The sequence below is a fragment of the Emys orbicularis genome, chromosome 13 (genome assembly GCF_028017835.1).
Source record: "Emys orbicularis isolate rEmyOrb1 chromosome 13, rEmyOrb1.hap1, whole genome shotgun sequence".
Taxonomy (NCBI): Eukaryota; Metazoa; Chordata; order Testudines; family Emydidae; genus Emys; species Emys orbicularis.
This window is the reverse complement of record NC_088695.1, coordinates 40,681,763-40,693,496: the sequence shown is the minus strand read 5'-3', so window position 1 is coordinate 40,693,496 and position 11,734 is coordinate 40,681,763.

Below are 11,734 nucleotides of genomic sequence, written 5' to 3'. Positions count from 1 at the left end.
GCAGGGGCAAGGCAAGGTTCTTGGCAGCAGCAGAGCAGGATACAAGGCGCAGAACATGCAGGCATAGGAGCTATCACAGCTGTGGGTGAATGCTTTGAGCAGCCACTGAAATGCTTCTGCTGCTGGGCATCAGAGCTGGTTTGCTGACTCTTCCCACTGATCAGGCAGCCTCCTACAGGCCAGCTGCGCTTGTTAGATTGCACAGAGATTGGCTGTGCTGCAATCCCGGATTTCTGACAGTACCCCCCCGTTGTCCCCCTACAAGGGTGCTGCATAGGGTCTTCATGGCCCAGTTTCTCGGGCCCGATGAAACTCTTGTAATAGATGTGCTCTACCAACCCAAGACCGCTCTTCCAGACTGTAGCCTTCACAATTGACCAGGTACTGGAGCCTTTCCCTAATTTGCTGAGAGTCAAGGATTTGGTGGACCATGTAGTCCTTCTGTCCACAGCTTGTTACAGGTGGCAGTGGCGGGTTGGAGCAGTTTGGATATGAGTTCTCGGTGTAGGGATTTAAAAGCAAGATGCGAGAGACAGGATGGATCCTCAAGGATTCAGGCAGCTGTAATCTGAAAGCCACTGGGTTTACCTGTTCTATAAACTTGAAGGGACCCAGGTATTGTCAGTCTTGTTTACCAGATGGGTGTCATGATTTAAAGTTCTGTGCAGAGAGCCACGCTTTGCCCCCTACACCAGACTGGGGGTAGCCTGGTGGTCTTGATCTGCATGATGTTTGTAGGCTTCTCTGGCAAACTGTGATTGTTGCTTGAGCTCCCAGTGCAGGTGGGAGTCTAAATCAGTGGTGGCCAGTATTAGGAAAACCACGGGTAAGTCTGTGGGTGGAAGCAGGGATGAATGCCAAAGTTTGCAAAGAATGGGCTTTGTTGGGTAACCCATGGAAGTGGGAGACATTTTCCAAGAAGAGCCAAGCCATCTGCTGTGTGGTAGGAGCCGTATGTCTCAGGATGAAGTGCACCATCTTTAGTAGGAGGTCAACGGCTAACAGGGTTACCAAGGGTCCCTCTAACCATGGCAGTTCTACAGTGAAGTTCACTGATATAGTAAACCAAGGCCGTGGAGGTGTGGATGGAGACTGGAGGAGGCCTAGGGGTTTTGATCATGAGTACTTGGTCCAGGTGCAGAAGTTGCAGGACCTGATCTAATCCTTGATGTAAGCTGAGAGGACTGGCCACCAGAAGCTCCTCAAGACCAGATTCCAGGTCTTGAAATGGCCAGAATGGCCCACAAGTGGCGAATAGCAGCATAGTTTCAATACCGGAGGCCTAGGCTGTCCCTCTGCAACATAAATACAACCCTTGTGATAGATCTGGGTTGTGAACGGACCTTTGGGGAGCACGGAGCAGATGGAGGACATCAGACTGCTGTCGATCATTCTTTTGACAAAGTTGGACATCTTGAACATGGTGGCAAAGGGTTCTTCACCAGGTTCGAGACATTCATCTTTGTCGGATAGGGCATCCGCCTTCCCATTTCTCCCCTGGGTAAATGTTACCACCTAGTCGAAGGGAGCGAAGAAGAAGGCCTGGTCTACACTACCCCCCAAATTCGAACTAAGGTACGCAACTTCAGCTACGTGAATAACGTAGCTGAAGTCGACATACCTTAGTTCGAACTTACCGCGGTTCAGACGCGGTCCACACGCGGCAGGCAGGCTCCCCGTCGACTCCGCGGTACTCCTCTCGCCGAGCTGGAGTACCGCAGTCGACGGCGAGCGCTTCCGGGATCGATTTATCGCGTCCAGACCAGACGCGATAAATCGAACCCAGAACTTCGATTCCCAGCCGCCGAACTAGCGGCTGGGTGTAGACCTGGCCAAAGAGAGAGAGACCACTGGATCTGGCATTGGTTAGGGCATCTAGCAGTCTGTAGGTACTCCAGGTTCTTGTGGTCCATCAGGACTTTGACTGGGAACCAGGCTCATTCTAGGAGGTGGTGCCACTTCTTGAAAGCCACCTTGATAGCCAGTAGCTCCTTGTCCCAAATACCATAATCTTTTTCTGCTAGGGTTAGCTTCAAAGAACAGAAGACAAAGGGGTAGAGCTGGTTGTGGGGGCCTGCGTGCTGAGATAAAACTGCACCTATGGCGAAATTCAAGATGTCTGCCTCAATCATAAATTGTTTAGTGGAATCAGAGTGAATCATGATGAGTGCTGAGGTGGATGCTCTTCAGTCACTCAAAGACTGACTGAGCCACCATTGACCAAGCAAACCAGGCTCCCTTTTGCAGAAGCACCATTATGAGTGCAACCAGGCTAGAGAATCCTTTAATAAATCACCCATAAAAATTGGTGAACCCAAAGAATCACTGCTCATGTACTTGGGTGCAGTCCAGTTGGATATTGCAGACACCTTATGCGGGTCCATAGTAAATCCCTCATTTGAGATGATATATCACAAGAATCCCACTGTTTCCTTATTGAACTCGCATTTCTCGAGCTTCACATAGAGGTGGTTTTGGCAGAGTCTCTCCAAGAGAGTGTGCACATGATGATTATGGGAGGGCTTGACAGTCAGAGAAAATGAGGATGTCGTCCAGGCAAATTATGACATATTGGTCCAGAATGTCCCTAAAGAAATCGTTTATGAAATGCAGCTGTTATACAGCTGTGGGCAAATGCTTTGAGCAGCCACTGACCTGCTGCTGCTGCTGGGCTTAAGAGCTGGTCTGCTGATTCTTCCCACCAATCAGGCATTATAGCCATTCAGGTAGCCTATGGAAGGCCAGCTGCACTTGTTAGGTTGCCCAGAGACACGCTCTGTTGTAGGCCCTGATTCCTGACACTTCCAAGTGTCTATAAACCCTAGTTTTCTCCTCAAAGATCAAGAGCAAAATAGGCAACAGAGTTAAGATGACAGCCATAAAAAACCTCAAAGTAAAATTGTGAAATCAACTAGGTGTGTGCTGACTTCACTGCTGCTGCAGCCTGTGTCACACCAGCCACCTCCATTGTAACCTGTTGCATATTTCATTTGTAAGCTCCTTGTGGCACAACGCTGCATCTTCATTTTTAAAGTGTCTCTTTTACCCTGGTCCTGATCCAATGGCCACTGAAAGTCAATAGAAAGTGTCCCTTCAGCTTCAAGAGGCATTGAATGAGACAATATGGATGAAATTCACACCAATGGAGAACAAGGCCTTTGCATGACTTGTCCCCTAATTTAAGGACTTCAGTAGTGCTCATAGGCATTGTGCTTTGCACCAGGGCAAATTTCATCCTATACAACAATATCTGGACATATTGGGAATGTGTGCTGTCAGCATCCTTAAAAAGTTCAAAGGCAGCCCAGCTAGGATAGCTCCTCTGGTGTTAGAGATGAGACACTGTATGGAAGTCAAAGCCGCCACACCAACAGTGAACGAGTGGGCTCAAGTTTCCAGCAGCCAATGACTGTGCTTATTTTCTCCAAGCACTTTCACTGGCTGTGAGTTATTAACTAGCCAGAGCATCCAATCAACGCCAGCTATTTTTGGCTGACATTCAGAGCCCCAGTTGAGTAGAGTCTGGCCAGTACTGGCAACCGAGCAAGGCCGACACAGACACACATCACTAGCAGGAGGAAACGGGGAGAGAGCCTGGGTGTTATTGATATAAGATTGTATTTTTACGAGGCTAATAAATACAGTGTCTGCTCATTCCCATAGGCATGTGGAAATCTCATTTCATAATGTCACATTCCTGAAGAGTTTCAGGGGGTAGCCATGTTAGTCTGTATCCACAAAAACAACGAGGAGTCCGGTGGCACCTTAAAGACTATCAGATTTATTTGGGCATAAGCTTTCGTGCCCAAATAAATCTGTTAGTCTTTAAAGTGCCACATTCCTGAAGATTACTGTTGGCATAATCCAGAGACTACATTTCTCTCTCTCTCTCTCTCTCTCTCTCTCTCTCTCACTCACACACACACACACACTTTCCTCATTTTATAAGTTAAGACTACAGCAGCAGCAGAACTAACTGAAAGAACTAAAGGGAAAAGGCAACTCCACAGTACCCCACTGTCTTCTGTTCTGTCACTGGTCCAGCCATCATCATTCTTTCTATCCCATTGTCCAAATCATTCTGTTTTTGTGGGAGCTTGGGGAGTAAAGTTACTATGAGTTTAGGGGGGGGGGAAATAATGCCCAACCCTGACTTTCGATCATTAATCTCCTAGTCAAGAATGTCAGACCTATTAAGCGCTGCTTTGTTGCCAAATATTAACAAGCCAAAAGTTAGCGCCAGGGATTGGAACAAGCTCAGTCTCATCTACATTCAGTGTCAAAGCCCTATGTGAGCATGAGGGAGAAGGAAAGAAGAGATCAAGAATTGAGATGTGAATTCTCTAGGCTCTGTCAACTTCCCTACACAGAGGCAGCAGCGGCTAGAGCTGTATGAAAACACTGGCAGCCCCATTGAAAGTGGGCCATTTTCGATGGGCGTGCCAGGTCCACCTGCAATTTTGTGCCATTTCACAGGTGGGAAAAAGGGGTTTCACAATCCCAAACTCCTTTCATTTACTGCACATGAACAGCCCTTTGTTGAAGGAAGACCCAGGAAAGAAAAAGAAAATATCTATGGCTGGAACCATCCTTGTATCCTGCAGAGTGGTCATTCATCAGCCTTGGGCAAATCCTCAGATGGTGTAAATTATTGTGTAACCCCTTGGATTCCATTGACAATTTACAGCTCAATTAGGATCTGCTCCCCCTCTCCCCGCAACCCTCAGTCTTCTGATGTTCATTTTGTAGATCCTGGTGAGTTTTCATGTGGCATCACCACCAGCTGGTGGTCTTCCCAAAATGAAGTTGGATAGTAGTGCTCTATAAATTCCTTTACCCACGTGGAGACAACTGCACCCAAACCATCCCAGCAATGTCATTCCAGCCTTATTTTGGTAATTAAGTCATGCTATGTCACAGCCACATCACCAGCTGTGCATTAATCATCATAAACCAAAGAATGGATCCTTGTGCTCTGACCTCCTGAGAGATAACTGTGGGTGAAACTGATAGGATGGAAATTAAACATCTCGGACTCAGTTTCAGGGTTTAATGGACTGGACTGAGCATGTGAATGGGAATCAGTCATCCCCCGAGTTCTGCTCCCAGCTCTGCAACTGACTCACTATATGGACTTGAGCAAATCTGTTCACTCTTCTGGGCCAAATCTGCCCCCAACCTATTTTGTTGTAGTAAATACTTGCAAATTGAACATGTGCTTTTCAGGGCATATACTTTCTTATATTAAAGTTGAAAACCCAATACAATATTTATCTAAAAATATCAGCTGGGATTTTCAAGATAGCTTAGGGGAGTTAGGTATCCAACTGTTATCAAATTTCAATGATATTTGAGTTTTTAAAGGTGCCTTTGAAAAATCTCACCTATATTAACTGGTTAACATTTTGTCCTAAAACCCCATATTTTGCTACACGTTATTTGTTACTCATCAGCTCACAGTACCCCTTATATTTTTTAAAAAATACTATGCCTCCAAGATGTTCTGTGTATGGCACTAGATCCTTATGGTGTGTCATGACAGTTGCTGGTTAATTAATGACGGAAGATAGGGTTTCAATTAATTTCGTCAGTCATTGTTATATAGTCTTACCAGCTGTTAAAGCAGGTAGGATCATATTAAATGAACCTATTTAACACCATCATGGTTACTGCAGCTGCACACACACCAGTTTTACCTGCACTGTCAAACTATCTATGTTCAATAGGTCATAAGGGAAGAGAATTCTTGCCTTGAAATACTAGTACAAATTGTGATGCTACTTGTATAGTTATGTATGACTTTTCTAGTGCTGGCATTGAGCGATGCTGCAGCCTGGAGCACACACAGGAATTATTTTATTCAAGAATGTCTCAGCATCTTTTCTCTCTATTTCCCTAAGATCTATTGGCAGCAATAAGCCAATTTGTTTCCTTTCATGAAAAGTTCACTGTAGCTCCCTAGACAATTAAAACACATCATATAGTTGTAAGTAACTCTGTCATTATCTTGCCAACGAGCCCCTGATGTACAGTTATGGAGGAAGCATAATGATTTCTGCCCCAGGTATGGCGATTGTCCCTTAGCTTTAGAGGGGGCTAAAACAGCTTAAAATACAAAAGGAAATTGGCTCCATTAATATTGTGCTCTTGACTCAGTGTAAGATCAGCACTCACAAGAGGAAGCTGAAATGCAAGAGTCCTGTACATTCACACCTCTGTGGGTTGAAAGGCTAAGGGCATGCTATCACAAATACCAGCTTGCTGCTAAGGCATTAAACTGGGGCTCAGGATATGGTGCAGGGACTGTCTCTTGCTAAGTGCAGCTGGCAAAATAGGGCCCCAAAGTGCTGCTGTAATACAAATAAATAGCAGTCGAAATAAAAGGGGCCAAACATTAGAGCAGTGGTTCCCAAACTGTGGGTTACAACCCCAAATGGGGTCATGCCATCAGCAGAGGGGGTTGCGACAATCCTGAGTGTGTGAAGGATGCCATTTTGCGCCGCACAGCATGACCTCACATGTACAATGTGTGTGTGAGGTTACGCTGTGTGGAGGATGCCGTTTTGCTCTTCAAAATGGTGTCCTCCATGCTCTCTGGTGTCGCTGGAGGAAATACTTCATTAAAATGGAGTTGTGCCTGCAAAAAGTTTGGGAACCTCTACATTAGAGAATCAAACTGACTTCAGTAGGAACTGATGAGTGCTCAGCACATCACTGGATGAAGGCCCTAAACGTGACCAATCTATGGTTTGAAGGAAAACAGAGAAAGAAGAGCATTTTAATTATAAAGAAATGTGACCAAAAAAAATCAAACTATTGAACAAATCACAGGATATATATTTTACAATGTTCTTGGACCAGGATATTTCATAGTAGCCAAAACCAACACACCATCTGTTTACACATATTTGGACTCAAAGAAATTAACTTACAAATGAGATGTAGACAAAGATATTGAAGCAAAAAAAGCCCCAACACACACACACACGCACACACACCCCCTTCTCTCTCTCCTTTCTAGGTTACACAACAGCAAGTGACAATGCAGACAGTATCATGTTGACAGGGAGGTATCCTATATTTAAAGAAGCCAGAAAAGCTCTCTCTTTACAATTGGCCTGCCAGCTTAAAGCTACAGCCATAAAAATATATTCAGTGCAGGCTGGAGAGGTCTGTGTACATAAAAGGCTAATCTTGTATTTTAAATTTGTACTGCTATAGGTGGCAAGTCTTGGCAGTTAAGTCTTTCAAGAAAGGGCAGGGGGAGAGATCAGACATGAACAGGAATAGTCTGGCACGTTGCTTTTCAATGGAAACAATTATTGGTAACCACAGAGGTTACCACTACTTTCTTAAAGGAAACTGAACTACTTATTTGATTAAAGCAAAAAGCCTTTGCTCAATGACCCACATTATGTTACAACAGACAGAAGGGATTTTTTCTTTTAGCGCTCTTTCTTTGCTGACTGACGTGTAACCCTGTCACAGTAAAATTAAAATCCCCATGGACACCGTGGTAAAATTTAAATCACAGATTCATGGGAAAGTGAACAGATGCCCACAAACCAATACTGAATGGGAATTCTTCATGCAACATTCGGACTTCAGTAGAAATGAAGTGAGGGAGCATGGCCTCGGGAAGAGGTTTTAATATCTACATAGTCACAGAGGTTATTGGCCACTATGACGGGGTGCATAAACCCCCTCTCCAGAGAGCAAAGGGTTGACGAGCAGCTCGGGGCTCAGGAGTTCCTGCCCGTGCTGACCATGCTCCACATGGAGGGGGGCTAAGAGGGAGGCAGCTGGCTCACGTGGGGTGGACAGGGCAGGGAGAAGGACCAGCTCTGGGAGCTCTGGAGGAGGAAGCAGCCAGACCCAGGTCGGAAGGAGGAGCATCGGTGAGCAGCACCTCTTATGGGCCAGAGACAGGTAAGCAACCTGCAAGGTAGTGCTTGCCAGGACAAACTGCAGCCCACCGCAGGAAAGGGGAGCTAGGCAGTGACCCAGGGAGGCTGACGTGAGGCATGTCAGGGTGAAAGACACAGGGCAGGGCTCATAGGGCCCTGGGTTGGAATCCGATGGCGCGGGAGGGCCTGGGTTCCCCTACCCCACCTACTGCGACCCCTAGGCAGAGTGACTGCCATAGCCTGCGATCCCCAGGCGGTGGATTCTGGACCCACTCACACCACCTAAAGGAGGCTTATTTTTTGTCCTATACAAAACTTCAGACCTCTATGTTAATGTTGAGAAGACTGACATGGAATGAAGCAGGAGAACATGGTTTATATTGACAATACTTTAAGATTGGAATAAGATACGCTTGTTATTTACAGCTCATACTCGGGAATTCGCAGGGGCAGGGGTGGGGGAGCACAGCTGCCTCTGTGCAAATAGGGTCAAATCAAGCCCATAAATAAAAGGCAACGTTAGATGGTTTCTTCCTATTCTCTGTTGCCATCTGGCCCCTTTGCACTGTGATGGCTGCACAGAGGAGCTAGGGACTGGCTAAATCTCATCAACTGGTGTTGGAGAAGATCATTATGATGAAGAACTAGCATACTATACAACCGCCTACCTGGAGGTGTGCCAGGTCAGGTGAGGTGTGTCCAGGATGCTCCTGGACTATGGCTTGTCCCTGCTGAAGAACAGCCCCTGGGGAGCCGCTATGCTGGCACGGTTTAGAGGAGCCCCCACATTCTTCTGATTTACTCTGGGGCTCGCTTAGAACCAGTCCACGAATGAGGGAGCCACAACTGGCTCCTTTCAGCCTCCCCTTTGCAGCACCCAATAGAGCCTATGCACAGGAAAGAACCTGGGCCTTTACTGACAGAGCACCAACATCAAGTGTGTATGAGGCTTTACAAAAACAGCAAGGCAGGGCCTCTGCCCTGAGGATCTTCCTAGCCAAGCGATCCATGCTGCAGGGAGAGTCATCATACTTATCTGCAGGTGCAGTAGAGTTAAATCTGAATTGCCATTTCGATAACAAAACCTTCTCCACCAACCTCCTGTGAGTGATTTAGTACACCGTTGTTCCTAAATTGCATCGGGCTGAAACCTGGTATACAAGCTGTCAGCCTTGATGTAATTTTTTTTGTAAAAAATGGTCTCTGTGTTGTAGGTTAAGCCATTTTGTTAGTTCTAATGTGGTAAGACAAATAGGGGATTATTGGGTGGCTTTAGATGCTCTTTTTGTGGCCTGTTCTCTTCTAACTCAGGGGGGAAAAGTATCTGAAAAAGACACAAATGTTTTCTGAATCTCAAAGCAAACTTTTCCTCCTTGATCTGCACTATGGCTCTGCTATCTAAGATGCAAATCACTATAGTATATGTGTGTTAAGTTCATTTTTTCACTGTATACCATGCCCATATCACAAACTCTTCAGGGATATTAACATTCAAATGATACAGACTTATCAGAGAAAAAAAGATGGTACATTTTCACATTCCACAAAACCTCCCTATCCAATCCCCCTCCTTCAATATGTCTTGAATAAATAGAGGAACCTTGCAGTATGCCCCAAAAGTCATCAAATACAGAATTTGTCAGACCAAGAGGAAAAGCAACTTCTAGAATGCAGGTCTCATCAGTAAGAAGGCAATCTGTACCCAGCACGCTGATGAACAAATCCAGCAACTGTTAGCAAAAGCATCCAAAAAGTGATCAGCATCAAGAATGGAGAGAACGGTGGTCTCCTACCTGCCCAGGACCCAAAGCAGAGAAGGCCTTACAGATCGAACCAAATCGAGCATCTTGAATTGCATTTGGAAAGGAATTGGAAGTCAGTCCTGTTTCTCAGTTTCCCAGGAAGAAACACCACTGTGTAAGAGGGTGCATGCATTCTGCAGTAGTGAAAGTGTCTGAGTGGTCTTCTGATGTAGACCCATGTAAAGTTCATTACAGTAAAATAGACCAGAGTTGACAAATGCATGAATACTTGCAAGGTGTTCTAATAATTTATTCTGCAAGTCTAACTCTCACTGATGTCAATTGTGACCAAACACGGAATGTTTGGTCAAAATTATGGGATGGAGAGAACTGCATCATGGCACGCAGAAACCATGTTCCCAGTCACCCTCAGTGTAAGACTCGTTTTCCCCTGTGAGGCATTGCAAACCCTTCGCAAAACGCCCAGCGCTAGATGGTGGTGAGTTGCACAGTGTTCTACCTACCCAGGGTGCACTGCTCTCTGCATCGACTCAAGCGCTGCTAGTGAGGAAGCGCACCGCCGACACAAGGACCGTAGTGTGGACAGGCAAAAGCTATACGTCGACATAACTTAGGGCAACTTAATTTTGTAGTGTAGACTTAACCACTGACTTTAAAAGCATAATGTCAGTGAGTATCCATAATTCCACATACGGCATTGTCCCATACATTCCACAATGATGTTATTGACTAGCGTGTTGTTAGATTTTAAATGACACCTCACAAGGCATATGTTGTACAAATATCATTGCAGTGGTATGTAGGGTGCGAATACAAGGGTGCATAGGATGACAGTGGGTCTCTTTTGAGTGCAGCCCTTTAAAGCTAGTCAGCATCCTCCCAGCATCCTAATACATTCAAGGTTAGTAAACACAGAGGGCAGTTTCTGAAGCTGGCAGTCCCCTATTTGCAGACTCAAAGCTTTGTGGCAAAGTGTGCAAAGGGATGACCCTTTGAGCCTGCAGTCACCTCGGAGTGGAGATTCAAAGGGTTGTACAACCCTTGAAGACTTAAAAAAATGGTCAAAGGAGGACTTTCAGTTAATTGGAGATAAGGTGTATAAGTCTGATTTTCCACTTTGTCACAGCAGTTTTACATTGCAACTTCAGTGGAGTTGCACCAATGTAAAACTGCTGTAAACATATTGGGGAAATCAGACCTATATTTGTAAAAAAAAATATTTTGAAGCTGTGTCTAGACATGGCTGAAAAAATGCAAAGGAAGTTAAAAAACTATTTTGAAGAATTCCCTCTCTATTTGTCAAAACTTCAGCTTTTTTTGAGAAATATCAACGTCTCAATGAGCTGGTTGGAAAAACATTTTCACAAAAAATTTTCAAATATTTCCCGCTCCAAACATTTTTTTAAAACTAACTTGTACAGTGTCCCGCCTAATGTAAAAACAGCCAGGAATTGTGGAGTTAAGCCTGCATTTTCATATTTAACTTACTCAGTGACTGCTGCCAGTAATGTCATCTATTGTCTGGTCATCGAGTATTTTGAACCTCCAGAAAGAGACAGAAGAGAGTCAAGTTGGACCAATCAGCCGCTGGATAATATTTGCCTCAGACAGTAACATTTGTTTGCAGCTGCAGTACAGAAATCGAAAATATGAATAGATTCAAGAGCAATTGTAAATGGAAAGAGGGGTTGATATACACGAGAACACAACATTGGCATCTGTTCTGTACAGCATGCAAGGGGGAAAATTCATTAAATTTTGTATAAGTGGATTTAACTGAGTGCCTAATTTCATTACAAATAGGAAAGTGAAAGCGCACAAACTAAGCAGGGGCAAGTAATAATGAGAAAAGATTCAGTTTCTATGACAACTGTTGTAGCACGCTCTCATAATCACAGTAAGAGGTCTATCAGGGATGTAAGTGCCGACAACAAAACAAGAGTCAGCTCCGTTCCATTATGGAGCTTTTCCCAACCCATTCTTAATAACTATACTGGTACTGTGGTTGAAGCCAATAAGTCTGATAAGTACTAGTGTAGCCACTGGGCAGAGATTTATGTAACA